This window comes from Marmota monax, unplaced genomic scaffold, assembly GCF_021218885.2.
Source record: "Marmota monax isolate L192 unplaced genomic scaffold, Marmota_monax_Labrador192_F-V1.1 WCK01_AAM20220418_F8-fsc00013, whole genome shotgun sequence".
Taxonomy (NCBI): domain Eukaryota; kingdom Metazoa; phylum Chordata; class Mammalia; order Rodentia; family Sciuridae; genus Marmota; species Marmota monax.
In genome coordinates this window covers 13,188,367-13,205,127 of record NW_026692202.1, presented here as the reverse complement: position 1 = coordinate 13,205,127, position 16,761 = coordinate 13,188,367, and the positions used below count along the sequence as shown (strand labels likewise).

At 31.3% G+C, this 16,761-nt stretch overlaps 1 protein-coding gene across 6 annotated transcripts in view; it reads left to right on the top strand.

Annotated features, from left to right (window-relative positions):
- The window catches only part of Fut9 (fucosyltransferase 9), a 186,176-nt gene that overhangs the window by 83,257 nt on the left and 86,158 nt on the right, over window positions 1-16,761 (top strand). For 5 of the 6 annotated variants that reach the window (XM_058575556.1, XM_058575562.1, XM_058575557.1 and 2 more), the window contains exon 2: window positions 5,184-5,272. The gene's annotated coding sequence lies outside the window, so the exon portion shown is untranslated. Of the gene's footprint in view, window positions 1-5,183; window positions 5,273-12,777; window positions 12,880-16,761 lie in introns of all 6 variants that reach the window. The other variant, XM_058575565.1, reaches the window with a different exon arrangement.

Sequence of the window (16,761 nt, the reverse complement as noted above, 5' to 3'; positions counted from 1 at the left end):
AACATCTTTTTTTTCCATCCGTTCCTCTGGCCTTTGCTAATAACCTTTCTACTCTGTTTCTGTGGAACTAACTTTAAAAAAATTCCATGTGTATGTGATCTCACATAGTATTTTTCTTTCCATGTATGGTTTATTTTATTTTGTACAATATCCTGCAGTTCTATCCATTTTGTTATAAGACATATACTTTCCTTTTTTTAAGCTACATAGCCATTATTTACCTTATAAATATTTATTACATTTATTTGAGCTACATAGTATTCCATTATATGTATAAACATCTTTTATCCAGTCATTCATTCATGGACACCCAAGATACTTCCACATCTTAGCTGTTGTGAGCAGTACTACAATGAACATGGGAATGCAGGTGTCTCTTGACATACCAATTTCATTCTTTTGGAATACAAGTAGTGGGATTGTTGAACCTGATACGGAAAGTATATATCGTATTTTATTTTCCTCTCCCTTAGTAGTGTTTTGACTTTTATAATAAATATTGAAATATTTATGAACCAAATTACACAATAATGGCTTTATATTTCATCTTTTTTTCCATATTAACATGTATTTAGGTTTGCATATTCCCCATACACAGTACATATATGAAGGACATGCATAAAACAATAAGAAGGACATGGATGCAAAAATTTTGGCAGCAGAAAATTGCATGAATGTAAATTATTTTGTTGGATACATTTTTAAATTCTCCCCAAATATTTTTTAAAATTTGAATTAAAGTAAGTCTTTGTGAGGTTTAGATCAGTTAAACTGGGTTCTTTGTGCTTGTTTACTAGTTAATACCCATTCACAGTCATGAAATGTTCACCTGTGGAAGAGCTGAGGCTAGGCTATTGAAATTCAAGTTTTAAAATGATTCAAAGGAAGATAAATATATTTAAAAACAATTTTTCCTTGTAAGCCATAGGTCAGTTTTGTGGTAAAACTGCCCTAAGCATTCTAAACAATTTATAAAGTATTTCAAATTTTGAATAACTTGACGTATTTATAAATCATATACTACCAATACACATCTCAAATCATTGTACTTAACATAGAAAATGCAGCTAAAATTGGAATGAACTTTTTTCTTTCCCCAAACATTCATTATTTGTTTGAGAAGCAGAATTTTAAAAATTATTGTTTAAAAATTTTTTCATCAGTGTAAACACTTTAGAAAAGAGAAAATATATTATTCCAAATCAAATTGATGAACTTGTTGCTATAAAATATCCAGTGAACAGTTTTGTTAAGATTATTATTTTTTGTTAATTTCAAACACACACACAGTTTGATTAATTAATTATTTAATTAGTTAGCTATTTAATTTTGTGCTGTAGATTGAACCCACCTAAGATTCTACCACTGAGCTATACCCCAGGTTCCTGAATTTAAAGGTTTTGTTGTTGATTTTCCAAGATATTTTCATCTAAATGAAATATTATAGTTTAAATTTTATATCTAAAACTTATATGGAAACATCTACTTTACATGCAATTAATTTATATGTCATAATAAGTAATTAAATAATGAAATGAATTTATATAGTCCTTTTTATTCAGCTCTTCTGAATACTCTGAAACTGACCTATTACTTTTCATGGTATGGTCCCCAAAATTTGCAACAAGTTTCCTTCAGAAGTAGAAGGATTGTTGGATATAACAATCCTGGTCCTACCTCATACTTTTATCAGCATCTATAGAAATATATTTCAGTGAATCTGCTTTTAATAAACCACTCAAATGATTCTTGTGCCTATTTAAGTTTGAGAAACAAGTGTTAAATTTGAAAAGCCGCCGTGTCCTAATCTTTTCAGCATCAGTATCTCTGGGCTTTGCTATACACTGGGAGGATCTTTGCATAGCATACAGTGAGGTTTCCAATATTGCCTCCAGGTCCAGGTGTAGAAACTGAAGAAGCCCTGGATGTCTCTACAATTTTAAGAAAATAAGTAGTTCTGTCTTTGCCCAGAAACTGTGCATTAAAAAAATGGCTAATAAAATATACGTATAAATATGAACAAATTAATTTCAAACACCTGCCATAACAATTACCTATATCCCAAGCATAAGTACATTTTAGTACATTTCACAGTGGCTGGAAGTTCTATTAATTCCTTATCTTCCACAACAACTCAGCAAGTAGGAGAGTCTGCATCCTCCTACTCTGCGTCATTCAGAGGTACCTTTTTTTAGGAGTCAAATTCTATTCTGCCCAGTTTAAAAAGACTTACAGTAAGTTTACTTTCATTCTAAGGATCAGGACAGATCATCCAAACCAGCTAAGGAAGAGGAAATGGAGGAAGAGGAAATCCCAAGCAATGCAAGATTCCTAGTAATGAAAATAAGCAGAAATCATAAAAGTGAGCACAAATCATAGACTTCTTCCATTGCCACTCTCCTTTTCTCAGGTACAACAGAGATATGGACCAAGAAGGTTGACCTTTAAACTATCTAGCCCCAAATTTGTCCTAAAATTAAATGTTTAAACACATTCATTATTATTTTTTTCTCTTCTTCCCTTTCCTCATCTGTTTCTTTACCATTAGGTCAAAATTTCTTATTCCCATTTCTGCTTAATATAAATGGAAAGTCAGTATTTTTATACTGTAAAGGAGGAAAATTTTTCCATGTACTTCATACTGAAAGGATACAGAGTGGGCTCTGGAATCAGCCTATCTTGGTTCCAATCCAGAAACACCACTTACAACCTGGAAAACCTCCGACAAGTTGCTTTACCTCTCTGTGCTTCATATCTTTCATCTCTAAATGGGAATAGCATTGCCTCATAGGCTTGTTAATGGGATGAAATGAGAAAAAATATGTATAAAACCCTTAAATCTGAGCCTATATGTAGTGAACTTTCATTTATCCTCAGTGCTGTTACTGTGTTATTGAGGCTTAAGCTGTCAGCATGATTAAGGAACCCTCCTGGTGGCCAGGCTTCTGCTTACCTTCTTTGCCTCCCACGTGTCCTCCTTTCACTTCCTATCACTCTGCTCTACTAAAGCCAGATTACTTTTTAGTCCCAAACTCTATTATCCCTGTCCTGCTTATCTTCGTGCTTGCCACACTGCCTAGTCATCCTTCAGCATTCGTACAACCTATTTTCTATTAAGCTCCTGCCAAGTAAAATGGAATGCTGCTACGTTAATGTCCCCTGCCAGACATTTGTTCAAAGTTCTTCATTTCTCTTTCCCTGTTTTCTCCTCTAGACTGTGAACCTTTCAAGGGCAGGAAGAATGTGTTAGAAACCCTGAGGGCCATAATACCTGGCAGCTCTCTGTTATGTAGAAGGCATTTAGAAAAAGTATGTTGAATTAAAGAGCGCTTAAAAACTCAGTCTAGTAATTCTGAAGTCATAAAATTCTATTTAAAGTACAGTCACAGGAATTGGCTTCATGACCTCTTCTGGCAGCAAATCCCATTTATTACCACAAATGGCATAAAGTCATTGTGGATATTTGTTCAAAATTTAAAGTCATTTAATCGCATCTGATGAATTAAGGTCTTGGTCCTGTGAATGGAATTCAGTTCTGAATATATCTGTGATGTTTCTAGCAACACCAATGACCTCTAATGTTTTGTTTCTATATATAAACATTGTTCCATTTAGTTATTTTACCAGTTTTTAAATTTATATATCATATAGTGTTATTACCAATCGTTACACTATCTTTTGTTTTGTTTTGGTACTGAGATTGAACCCAAGAGTGCTTAACCTCTGAGCAACATCCCCACTCCTTATTTTATTTTTATTTTTTTATTGTGAGTTAGGGCCTCACTAAGTGGCTGAGCCTGGCTTTGAACTTTCAATCCTTCTGCTTCAGCCTCCAGAGTCACTGGGATTACAGGCATGTGCCATCTTGCCCAGCTAATTAGACTATAATCAAAAAGTTCAATAGTATTTTTTAAAACAATTATGTAAAACTAATGTTTTTATATTCTCCCACTTTGGTGGATTTTACACAAATCTACTGAAGTAGCTAGTACAGCGGTGCATACCTGTAATCCCAGCTCTTCAAGAGCATCACAAATTCAAATCTAGCCTGGACATCTGTGTCAAAATAAAAGATAAGAATTTTAAAAAAAAAGGAAAATATTTAGGGATGTAGCTCAGTGGTAGAGTGTCCCTGAGTTCAATTCCCAGTACCAAAAATTTAATCAATTGGTCAATCATCAATCTACTCAAGTATCCTGAATAAGTATCTAATTTCTAATACTAAAATTAACCCTTCTCTATAGGAAAAAAAAATGTACATAATTAAGAAGTCTCTGAATACATTTTCATTTATGAGAAGACAAAATTAATTAACCACATTTATATTTATTCAAACATATCACAAATATCTAAACACTTCTTTCCATGGCCTCTGTGGCAAAACATATCAACCATGTTTCTCATTTCAACTACTGCAACAACCTTAGGACTGGCTACTGCTTCCACAATTTCCTCTCCACTAAACAGAACATTTGAAGTGATTCTTTAAATTTTTAATGAGATCATGTTAGTTTCCCAGTCAAAGCTTTCCTACCTCCATTGAACCATGAAATAAAGCCCGAACTTAGGATGGCCTTTGAGGCCCAATGTATCTGTTCAGTTAGCTCCACCTCCTGCCCTGCACCCTGGATCTCCACGACTGCAGGTACAGTGGAAATTTAAGAAATTTTTATAATTCAAGAAAATTTTAAAGCATTTTCTTCCATTTAAACCAATCATGTATGTTGGCTAAAAAAGTATCAACATGAAAATGAAAAACGTTAAAAAAATCATCTACTTATTTGGCCTTTCTGTTGCTAAGTATCCATATATTTATAAAAATCTAGATGATTTAGTAACATGGGTCCACTTTTTGTGCTATATAGTACAAATGATAAACGTAATAGGTGAAGTACATGAAATATATTTAGCTGTCAAGGCATACTCAATTCCTTAGAGTTTCAATTACAACATTCATTCTTTTTAATTACATTTTCCTTTATTGATTTATGTAATTTAATAATGTTTTCCTAAAAATTTAAAGAAAGCATGAATTGATATAAATAAAGGAACCAATAATACATACAAAAAATTCTAGGTTGTAAGATGTGTGATTTATTTTAGTTTCCCTTTTGGTTCTTTAGCTTCATATACAGTACACCCAATGTGTTTAGCTAACATACTTGTTTCTCTCTTTTCAACAGGTTTAGAATGTAATAACTCAAGAATTCGATAACACAGTGGAATAGTTTAACAACTGTTTATGTGCTTCCCATGATATGTTCTCTGTATTGTAAGTAAATATTTACTTTCTCAATCCAGCTTGTTTGTGGGATAAATATGTTCAATTAGAAATTATAGGCAATGTATATTGTTTAAAACTCACCCAAAATATAGAACAAATTTATAAGATTATCTACTATGAAAGGATGTTCTGTAGCTTAGATTTAATACTGTATCAAAATTAAAACTTAAAATTACTGTCTATCATGATAGAATATATACTGATGTTTAATTATACTTTTAAAATGCTATACTTAATACTCTTAAGAAATAATAAACATTTGAAATGTATATGTCTACCCCTATTTGAACACTGCACATTGTACATATGTATCAGAACATCACATGATGGCCAATAAATATTTACTATTTTTATGTGTCAGTTAAAAATAAAAAGGTTTTGAAAGCAATGCAGGAATAAAGAACTACTAAGCAGTAAGTTTCAACTCTTAGAAATGGCAAAGAAAGGAAACAGCCCAATTCTTTCCCTCAGAAGAAAGTAAGCCATGAATTAAAGCCCTTTGCTTTAAAAAATCTATAATTTTTTAACATGTTTAGGGCACCAGGACATGCTATATCTTAACTACTAATGTTATCAGACCTAAAATTTACATCTCAAGCCTTACTCTCCACTCTCCCAATTCTTTTCTTGCTGTAGCTCTTGTCTAAGGATATAAAATCTGGCACCCATGATGAGGAATGCAGTGAACCTTGATCCTTCTTCATGGAAGGGAGGAAAATGTTGGGTGCCTGATTTTATTTTGAGAGTTTGAGGTGGTGATAAGTAGGGTATTGACATCCTATTTCAGAATACAGACAAATTTTGATATAAAATATAATTTAATGCATAATGTAAGACTCTAAAGAAGTACTCCTGTCTATTAAAATATAATGTGTATAAAATATAATATTTTTAATCAAGATAGAATAATTTTAACACTTGATCAATGTAAAAACACTAATGAGACAATTTATATTTTTCCCAGTAATATTTGAAATTCAATGTATTCTTAAAGCACATCTCAATTCAGATATTAATTTTGTATTGGAAATACTTGACTTACATTAAAATATTATGAAATTTACAATTGAAGAATTAGCTTAACAAATTCAAGTTTTCCCACATATATTTTATTTTTTTAATAACTAAGTCAAATATCAGTTTTAAATTTACTTAAAATTAAGGCATTTCTGCAGTCAAACTATCCACATTTCAAGGACTCAACAGTTACATATGTGCACTTGATTGCAACATCCAGCAACTGTATTCAAGAGAACTGTTGACAAAATGCTACAGTTCTACTACCTAATAAGTTTTTTACTAACTTCTGGACACAGTAAAGAGCATATAACTTTAAAATTTCAATGAAAAAAATTATCCAAAAACTCTGACTTAAAGTAAGGTTTTATATAATCACATATTTATGAAACATATATGGATAAGAAAAATATACAAATATACAATAATTTCCAAATGACAACATATGTTAAAATTTGTTGGAGTTTCTTAATTTCAGTTACATTTTCTGCTATAACTGAAGGAATTAGCTAATCATAGCCTCTTTGTTTCAATAAGTGAATCAAAATTTAGATATAAAATAAACAAAACTTTAATTGTGAAATACACTCATGAAAGAATGAAAATATAAGCTGCAGACATGTAAATCAAATTCTGATAAAGATTTGTAGCCAGAATATATAAATAACTCTTATACTTAATAATATGTGATCAAATTGAAAAATGAGAAAAATATCTGCGCTTCACCAAAGGATATTTATGAATGGTTTACGGGTATAAGAGAAAATGTTCAACATCATTAATCATTAGGGAAATGCTCATTAAAACCACAGTGAAATATTACTCATAATCTATTAAAATGTATAAAATTTCTAAAATTTGACAATGAAAAATATTGATAGTATAGAGGACTACAGAGAAGTGTCAGTCATTGATGATGAGAAGTCAAAAAGCTACAAAGCCACTTTGAAAAACTATGTACCAGTCCCCTATAAAATTAAACACAGATGTTTCTTGACTTGCAAAGAGGTTGCATTCCAATAAACCAATTATAAGTTGAACATATTGAACATATTGAAATATATCAAAAATGTATATAATGCACCCAACCTACTGACCATAATAAAATTCCAGCATCATGAGAGATTAACATGTCACTAGATCAGAAAAAGATCAAAGTTCAAAATTTGAGGTGAATGCTGTACTGAATATGTATTGCTTTTGCTCAGTTGTAAAGTTGAAGGGTTGTAAATTGAACAATCTTAAGTAGAGGATCATTTATATACACTTATTATATGATCCAATGACCCCAATTCCAGGTAAATTAAAAACTTATTTTTACTGAAAATCTATATGTGAATACTTGTAGCAACTTTATATTTAACTGTCAAAATATGAAAATAAAAAATCAGCTGTTTTGAACCAGTGAGTTGATGAATGAACAAACTGTAGTATTTTTACACAAAGGAACACTACTTATCAAAAGGATATATTGGTTCATTCATAGCATGCATAAATCCTAAGTGAATTTTGGTAAGTGAAAGAAGACAGACCCAAATGACTAAGTGTTGTGCGATTCCATGTATTGCAAATTTTAGAAAAGGCAAAACATAAGAGATGGGAAACAGAACAGTGGTGACCTGGTTTAGACATATAAAAGAATTGACTACAAAGTGACTGCAATAGAAACGTTTGGGGGCAATGGAACTGTTCTATATGTTACTGTGGTGCTGAGGAGATTACTGTAGATATCAAAGCACACAGAACTGTACAACTATATAGTATGCGAATAAAAAATAAGAAAACAAACAGGATGGGGTATCCCAAAATGGAATTAATTAATCTAAACAAATGACAAATGTAAGTTATAATTTCACTGAAGGTTATTGGAAAAAAGGTAGTTATCAATTCTGTAACTACTTTGCAAGTATTCTGGCATGAAACAAATAAGTAAATTGTTAACAGCCAGAATAACCTGAACAAAAAATTAGAAACAAGATGGCTAAAAAAAAGCAAGATGGCTAAATTTAATAGATTAAGGATTAGTATCAATATAAACTCATTTTTATTTAATATACATTCAGACATAGAAATACAGAGAGTGTATTTCTATGTGCACACCCACATAACATTAGCTCTCTCTGCCAAAAGGTTCTAAAAGTAGTGACTCTGCTGTAGCAAAAAAAACCCTTTCATATTCAGATTCAGCTTTTAAATACCATTCTCCAACATAAAAAGAACCAACTTCTTATGGGGGAAAATGGCTGATTCTAGGTCCTGAGCAGGAAAAATGCAAGGTAAGCCTCACCAGCAAAAAACAAAGCAAAACTAACACATTGGGACATGTCAGAAGCACATGAGAGCCAACCAGAAAGAATTCTCAATGACCAAAGCTGAAACACTTTAACAAAATAATGATCTTATTATATTATAAGCTAAAGCAGAAAGCAAAAATCCAATAATCCACACTGATATAGGTAATTGGTTGAACAAGCAAATAAATTGAGAGACAGATCTTACTTATATAAAAATTCCAAATAATACATGTAGATACCTCAGTTACCTCACCCCCCAAGATATGAACCTTAATTCTCTTCCCTTTGAGTATGGGCTAAATTAATGACTATTTATAAAGAGTAGAGATTATGGACTTGGGGAAGGTAAGTTTTTCTAGAGAAACCTGGTAAACACCACCCTCAAAAACTGATGAAGATTACCATCTCCAGTGACAAATCATGTTGATACCAAATACTCTGGTGTGATGGGATTAGGACACCAGACTTATGTGATATGCTTCCACAAAATCCATAGTCCCACTCTAATCATGAGAAAATCATTACACAAAAACAAAGTGAGGGACATTCTACAAAATGCCCCACCTATGCTCTTCAAAAGTTGCAATGAAAGTGATAGGAAAGACTGCGAACCACAGTTGAAGAGTGGAAGGAGACATTACAACAATGCTATTTGGTACCTTATGTTTCACTTTGAAAGGAAATATGGGAATTATTGGGGAAAACTGAATAGATCCTATAATTTGGTTAATATTATTACATGAATGTTATTTTGACAAATGTGCCTAGTTAAGAATGAGGGAAGGAAATATGGGAAATCTCTGTGTATCTTTGCAACTTTTCTATCAATCTCAAGTTTTTACAAAATAGAGAAATTAATTTATATGAACTACAAGCTTTTACTAGCAAGGATTAATGTCCACCATGTTTAAGGTACTTTAAATGTCAATATCAAAAGTAAAATAATTCAATTAAAAAAAGGTCAAACAGGGGCTGGAGCTCTGGCTCAGTGATAGTGCACTTGCCTGGCATGTGTGAGGCACTGGGTTCAATTCTCAGCAATACATATAAATAAATAAAATACAGGTCTATCAACAACTAAAAAAAAATTTAAGAAAATGGTCAAAGGACATAAACAGCCAGTCCTCAAAAGAAGAATCTCAGCTAGGTGCAGTTATACTCACCTGTAATTCCAGCTACTCAGAGGCTGAGGTATGAGGATTACTTGAACCTAGAATGGAAACCAGCCTAAGCAACATAGAAAGATTCCCATGTCAACAAATAAAGGAGGAAGAGGTGGAAGAATTCAAATGATAAATTAAAAAGGCATAAATATATAAAAAATGTTTTTATTTGAAATAAAAGTTTCAACTGTCCCTGTTCTAGGTTAATGAAAGCTCTTATTTGCATTGACTTTGTGCTAAACACTCAGGATAGACCAAATCAAACAGAACTTTCAAATTTTAGTTCTGTGTATAGTTTATATTAATTTAAGACTTTATATAAAAACAACTAAAAGCAACTACATAGATATCAAGTGAACTAAATCACAGAAAGGCAAATCCTGCATATTCTCTTATATGTGGATATTTAAAAAAAAAAAGTGGAACTGAATGTAGAGTTGTGATTAGTTGAGTTTGTGAAGGGTAGAAAGGAGTACAATGGAAGGAAGTTGTACATTGCAAAGCAAAACACAGATAGAAATCATAAATCTAGTGTTCTGCAGCACAGTGGAGTGATTTTAGATCATAATAACATATCATACATTTTAAGAAGAGTACCAAACAAAGAGTAATGGTAAGGGGATGGAAATGTTAATTGTCCTGATTTTATAAACTTATATTGTATGCATGTACTGAAATATCACACTATACTCAATAAATATATATAATTATTAAATATTAATGATGTTTTTTAATATTTAAGGAGATGTATATGTAAACAACCCTGATTTGATTATCACAACTATATACAAGTATCAAATTATGACACATAAATCTATATATTTAAAATATTAAAACATTTTACCACTGAGAAAACTTCTATTAGGAAGATTTTTCCCATAATGTAATATAATCTTTTCTACTTTTCTGTAAGCACATTTTGCCATTTGCTTTAAGTCCTTAAGAACCTCTACTGTTTATTGCCATAAATATTTCTTCAGGACTTAAAATTTCTTAATTATAAAGCACTTCACATATGTTTGCATTTTTAATACCTCATAATATTTAAATTATCCAAAATTATGGTTTAATTTTAATCTCTTTATAGCACATTTGGTACCATAATCTTTGGCAATATTGCGTTGCTTGTCATTTAGGCAAGCAACTTTAAAATCATTATGATTTGCTTCGCTTTTATAACAAAATAGATATATGCTTAAATATCAGATAAACTGATTAGATGGTCAAAATACCCATAATATCTTTGTATAATTGGGATAAGAACTTATCTATCTTATCTAGTACAAAATAATACTTATTTAAAAAAATATTATCCATATTTGAATTCAATTTTTTTCACTAGAAATGTCTTTTTCCTGTTGAACTTCCAAGTTCCACTTGTGCTACTGAAGTAAAAATCATTCTTGCTAATTTACTTGCAATATATTAGATGCAAGGATACTTTCGCTTTAGGGAAGTATAATACTGTATATGAGAACCAAAAAAAGCTAAAAAGAAATCACAAAATACATAAAATGAGAAGTGATTTTTTTTTATCATAGGTCTCACAAAAGCATTTATCATATTTTTTTCCTTAAATTACAATCATCCCTGGTACAATTTTGTTAGATTTTGACTTATTATTTCAGAAGAAATAGGTTCATTTTATAAAGCAAAGCATACCTGTTTTAGAATTGTGATCCTTTCCTTTAATACCTACATCACTATCCATCTGCTACAATTCATTTAAGTAAGAGTGATCGCATAATCCATACAGTTTTAAAATGAAAAAAAAATTACAACATACTCTCTCTTATCAATAAATCAAGCTTTCTCCCTATTGCTTTTTAAACAGAATGTCACCTTCTGGGGAGATTGTTTTGTTAGGTAACTTGAAAGTACTTTATTAGGCTATTTGAAAAAAATTTCTTGAATGTGAAAGGATTATAAACAATGAAAGAAGACACACCAACAGAAAATCATGTTTTATACTTCCTAATAACACTTATAAAAGTACAGGAAGCTTATACAAAATCAGTCTGGTCCATCCTCTATTTAAATGTAATTTGATAGCTGCTAAAATACATAAATACACTTTGAAAAGTATATCCCCGAACTTACTTCCCTACCATATTTGAATGTTTAGAGCATTTACTATTTTCTTTTTTCTAATCTAAACCCCTGCTACAATAGTAAAAGCCTGTTTCATTTTGTTTCTTTGTTTTGGTTTCATTTACGAGCTTATTCAGAAAAGTTTCTTTTTATAAGATGTTTTTCTTTTGTGCAAAAACTTCCTACTATACTGCTTGGGGAATAACTGGTGCTTACACATATTTGTGGTAATGAATTTCTAAACAGAATACCACAGAGCACATTTTTCAGTTAAGGACACTAGAATTAAGAGAGGAGATAATTTAGAAAAAAAAATGGAGGTATCCTGGAAGGAGCCACACATAGCAGGGGCTCCAGGGCCTGGTGCTTGTGATGAGCATCCTTTATATAGCAGAACATGATTCTTGGTGCATAAGTAGATCAAAATACAGATGGATAGATGGAGGAGAATTAATAGATGGAAAAATAGGAAAACTTGTTCTTGCTAACACCCCCAAATATTTTTCATACTATGGATAATATTTATCCAGACATGGAAAACCTATTTAAAGGAATTGAGGAACAAAGTTCATAACACAGAATTACTTGGAACTGAGATAATTTGGGAGACAGTTGAATTTATAATATTTTACCTCTGTGTCCAGGAGAACTTAAATGCTTTATTTTGCTTATTCTCCCTAAAATGATGTTCATTTACTTTGATCTTGATAGAGAAATTAATACCACAGAAGACTTCCTACAATAAGGACTCATATGTACTTAATCTTCTTATAATTTTTAATGGTGTACTCTTATTTTGAATAAGCAGATATAAGAAGCTCAATGTCTGTACTTTAAATTACATGCTCCAGGGAAAGAATTAGCTGAAAAAATGTCTAGAAAACCTCAGTTGATTGTTCTCAAATTGGTCTTAAATTTTTATTTTTAGAGAATGTGATTGCTCTGTAGCTACACTACAGAGAGCAAAGAAAACACTTCACAGTAAACCAGTCCTCTTAGGAAAAACACTGTGGAGTGAATATTTATATTGGTAAGTACTTAGAATAAATGGAGACTGATAAAAATACCCTCAAATTTTATTTAAAACCATGCATATTATCTCAGTGGATTTTCTGGTCATCCTGATAAATCATTCTATATATTTTTTAATTTTAATTTCAATTATTTCTACTATCTTTATTTTAATTTATTTTTTATTCTGAACTCATTATTAAAAATTAATCTTCCCTTTCACATTTCATGACCTATCACTTATTTTTGATTCATATTGTTTTATTCTCTAAACCCAGTAGAATGCTATTTTAAAATTTATGACTTTAAGCTGATATCATGAAACCCCTCCCAGAATGGTTATTCTCCAGAAATTTTCATAGTCATTTGCCCATGTTACCTTTTATTTCTAATCTATGTTGTATATATAAATATATGTGATTTAAGTGTGTGTTTTGATTTTGTACTCACTGCCACATAAACATGTTCACCTATTTATTTATTATATTTTAGGTGTCTTTATGATGACTTTTTGCTTAGTTTTTCTTATGGTGAATATTTGAGTATCTCTAAGTGTCCACATATAGAAATAGAATGTCAGTTTAGATATTTATCAAATATATTTGTACTTTTTGGGGATCATTTCATTTTCCAGAGGAATTAGGACTCAGGAGCTCACTTAGGGATTAGGAGTTAAGTTTCTAGATATTCAACCTACTAGGTTTATAGCTAAGGAACTGGTCATAAACTTTCTAAACTTTTCTTTCATCAAATAAAAAATAAAGATAAAACTAAAGCATATATAAGAGGCAAAGAATATAACTATATTCTTTCCAAGATTGTGAACAAATTGTTAACTTCCAGAGTATTTAGCTCCCTCAATTTCTTAAGCAAAAAGGAGCAAAGTTGAGTTTGTTGCTTATGTAGGGAATGTTGAAATATACTGTTCAGCCACAGATTATCAAAGAGATGACTGCTAGTATTTTACAAGGGTTGGAGGAAGAGTAGGATTCAATGATTGGTGGACTTTGAGAAAAATAAGTCTATTGATGCTATCTGCAGAGTCATGGTTTCTAAAATGACAATATCAGTGATTAGTTAACTTTCAGATGTGTGTTCTTTGGATCAAGTCTTTTTCTGACCAACTGACTTTTGAAAGTTAGGGGTTTTACCAATAGGTTGACTTGCAAATATTTCTTCACTGTGGTACATTGCCATTAATTCTTCAAATGTATGTAAAAGCCATTCTGCTGGTTTCTAGAAATGTCATTGTTTGAGAAAACAGTTTTAAAACTACGTCTAGAGACGACTTGCCATCACAGCTACTGAAAAATCAGTTGTTTCTTAGGAGTGTAGGAACATTTTATTCTTTAGCTATTTTTGAAATAACCATATGATAAAAAATTTCTTAGACAAAATAAAAAAGAATGTCAAGAAAGAATCTTTGTAAGGAAGACTAGGAAATAACTAGAAGTTGGTTATTAATGCAGTCTTCTTCTGATAAGAAATAGTGTATCAGTATCAAACACTAAAATAAACATGAAGAGTTAGAACCCATGGAAAAGAGATGTAAAACTTTAAAAGTACATTTTAGTATACTTTTAAGAATACTAAGTACATTCTAAAGTTAGCTGTTAAGGAAAACTTATTTCTTCTTCACTATTAAACATTTTTTTAAAAATGTATATTTTGGTTTTGTTAATACATCCTTAATTTTTTTAATTTGTTCTAATTAGTTGTACATGACAATAGAATGCATTTTGACACATTGTACACAAATGGAGCACAAATACTCCTTCCTCTGGCTGTACATGGTGTGGAGTCACACCAGTATTGTAATCATACATGTATGTAGGGTAGTAATGTTCATCTCATTCCACTGTCCTTCCCATTCCCACACCCTCTGCACAATCCAAAATTCCTTCATTCTTCCCCACCCACCCCCATTATGGATTAGCATCTGCTTATCGGAGAAAACATTCGGGCTTTGGTTTTTGGAGTTTGGCTTATTTCACTTAGCATGATATTCTCCAGCTCCATCCATTTTCTTGCAAATGCCATAATTTCATTCTTCTTTAAAGCTGAGTAATATTCTGTTTGTCTATGTGTATCACATCTTCTTTATCCATTAATCTGTTGAAGGGCATGCAGGTTGGTTCCATAGTTCAGTTATTGTGAATTGAGTTGCTGTTAACATTGATGTGGCTGCATCACTTACACACAAAAAAAGAAAACAAAACAAATAAACAAACAAAAATAGGACACTAGAAGCAGTCTCTAAGCACATTAGGGTCTTAATAAGACCTAACAAATGTAGCCAGGGGAATGTCAGGATAGGAATAAATGGCAGGATGATATTACAAAGAAATTTCCATATGCCTTGATCAATGGGAAGATTAGAATATGAGTAAGAGAATTCCAAAATTGAACCCAATAATTTAGCAGCATTTAAAAAATTGTCCTCACAGCATACTTTATGATCCAGCAAGTTATAAATCAGGATATGTAATCATATCTGATTTTTTGTTAGAAGTAGCAAAAAAAAAAAAAAAGAATAAGTGTCAGAAAGGACTGATGCTAAAATTAATGCCATTTTCCTCTGGGGACTGAGAATGGAAAGATGTAGACGTAGAGTATTCTTAAAATATTTTGTAAAGCTTTATTTTTGATTAATTTGTAAAGCTTTATTTTTGACTTTTTAAAAATGATAATATAAGAACATACTAAATTTGAAAATTTCATACCATTACAAGCAAACAGTACCACTGACAGAAACAGTGAGGTCTGAAAAGATTGTTTGACTCTAGAAAAGATGATGATTAGATGTAGATTAATGTGTAATTGGTATAAAGTGGAAATGAGACAAGACGGTGCATTGTGGTAGCTGTGGGCAACAGCATAGGGAGGGCCTGGGCAGGCTTTCTTCATTGTGGTTCTTGTAGATTTCAGATGACAGCCATAGTGCATATGGAATGAACTTGCCATTAGAACTGCAGATTCAAAGCAAGACTCCCAAGCCTATGTCCTGGGAAGTAGCACCACAGATATTTTCTAAGATGTGTGGTCCCAGGATTAGAGGGAATGTCTCTGACAAAGCCTGAAATGGTAGCTTATGTCATCTCCCTGATTTATCAATAGTAAATTCTGGGTCTTTCAACCTAATATGAGAGTTGGTAGGCAGTGCCACATCCTATTTTTCATAATAGTCTTTATGAACTATCACCACCTTGTTTTTTACTTTTAAACTGAGATATTTTTATCTATCTTCATATCTATATTTATATCCATATTCATATCATCTATGATTAATGGCTATAGATGGATATCTCTGCTTGCCTGTTCAGTATTTATTCAAATTTACCCTTGAACAATACTGTTTTGGGACATTAGAATGCAATCATATTGTAAAAAATGGATCCATGCTGGCTTTATGATGGCATGTTATAGAGCCAGTATTTTATTACAAATTACTGATTGTTTCTCCGCATGGATTTACACTGATATGTCTAAGAAAATGCTTGCAGAAGAGCCTATTCTAGCTTGTTGACCCTAGAAATATGTTCCGCAGAATACTTTTTTTTTTTACCTCAATAGCTTAAAAAATTCTACAGAGAAAGAAACACTTAGGTATTTTACTAAATGAATTTTATCTCCAAAACCCAATAATAAAAATTTTAATACATGTAAAAAATGCATTTTTGGGATTTTTTGGATTATTTTTTGGATTATTATTTTATTAAACATTTAATTCATAAGCCTGATTTTCTCGAAATTTATACTCATCTAGAGTATTCATTAATCTTTGGTTTTTGTTTGTTTTTCTTCTGTTTTTTCATCATCGGTCTTTCTCTGATATAAATTGTGCTCTTGATTGTATTTTATTCTAGCATGGCTTACAGTCTCCTCCGAGAAGGTTGTTTCT